Here is a 1221-nt window from a genome sequence, read left to right as displayed (position 1 = left end):
ATATAGATATTTAAATAATTTGAGAAATTCACAGCTTTGTGATAAATGATTCTTTATTACCTTGATGATAAATGAATCTTTCTCCATCTCCACCCCACCCCCTACTGCCTCCTCGGTTTCTTCTTCACTACTTACTCAGCAACCTTAAGGGACATATGTCAAAAAAAAAAAAAAAAGAAAAAAAAAGTGAAACGGAGATTTAAACCCTCCTACCCATCCATCTCACATTTTTTCTCCTCCTTATTTTCATTGTGATATGTACTGGAAATTGACAGAATCCCAATGTATGTTGATTTAACTGAAAGCATCTGAAGCATATTTACATTATTTGTCATAATAATAAATAAGTTCCATGCCCTCACAGAAGATTTATGCTATTCTATAAGTCTTTGAGAAAAACATCTGTGAATATAATTCTATAAATGTTCAACAGACCCAGCACAGAATAGAAATTTAAACAATTCCTTTTACAGATTACAGCAGTAGATTCTAAGTGTTTGGTATAATTCTGTCTTTGTGTTACTGAAATTCTCTGGAAGAGATTAACTCTATAAAGACAATGGAACTGATTTACCAGCCTGCTATTTTGGAATTAGACAGTAGAGTAGATCTCTTCAAGAATAAATATATATGGCTGTGTGATTAAAACCGTAGAGGTGAGTGGCTTAGTGGTTAGGTTGTTGGACTCATGATTGTAAGATTGTGGTTTCCATTCCTGGACTGAGTGACGTTTTGTGTTCTTGAGCAAAACACTTCATTTCACATTACTCCAGTCCACACAGTTGGCAAAAATGAGTAATCCTGCAACAGACCAGCGTCCTATCCAGGTGGGGAATCTATATGCCACGGAAACTAGGAAACTGCCCCTTATGAGTTGGTATGACTCAAACTTGGAAGGTGTGATTTCAAACTGCCTGAGCATAGTTGTGTGGGTCACAGGTTTAATTCACAACCACTATATGGCACTTTGTTTGAAAAAAATGGGCAAGCCATATAATCACCCCTTCAGCAAAACACCTACTTAATATAATATCCTTCAATATTACACCCCACTATAAGGCGGCGAGCTGGCAGAAACGTTAGCACTCCAGGCGAAATGCTTAGCGGTATTTAATTCATTTGTCTGTCCTTGTTTGTCCCCTCTGTGTGTAGCTCCTTGTGGGTAGTAAAGAAATAAGAAATGTTAGCTCAGAGGGAAAACTGCTTAGCGGTTATATATAT

General features: G+C 36.9%; 1 protein-coding gene across 1 annotated transcript in view; it reads left to right on the top strand.

Annotated features, from left to right (window-relative positions):
• The window catches only part of LOC106870489 (dynein axonemal heavy chain 12), a 262917-nt gene that overhangs the window by 103797 nt on the left and 157899 nt on the right, over positions 1-1221 (top strand). The gene's annotated exons all lie outside the window — the stretch shown is intronic.

The sequence above is a fragment of the Octopus bimaculoides genome, chromosome 11 (genome assembly GCF_001194135.2).
Source record: "Octopus bimaculoides isolate UCB-OBI-ISO-001 chromosome 11, ASM119413v2, whole genome shotgun sequence".
NCBI lineage: Eukaryota > Metazoa > Mollusca > Cephalopoda > Octopoda > Octopodidae > Octopus > Octopus bimaculoides.
The sequence above is the reverse complement of the archived record's forward strand: the minus strand, read 5'-3'. Positions and strand labels throughout refer to the sequence as shown.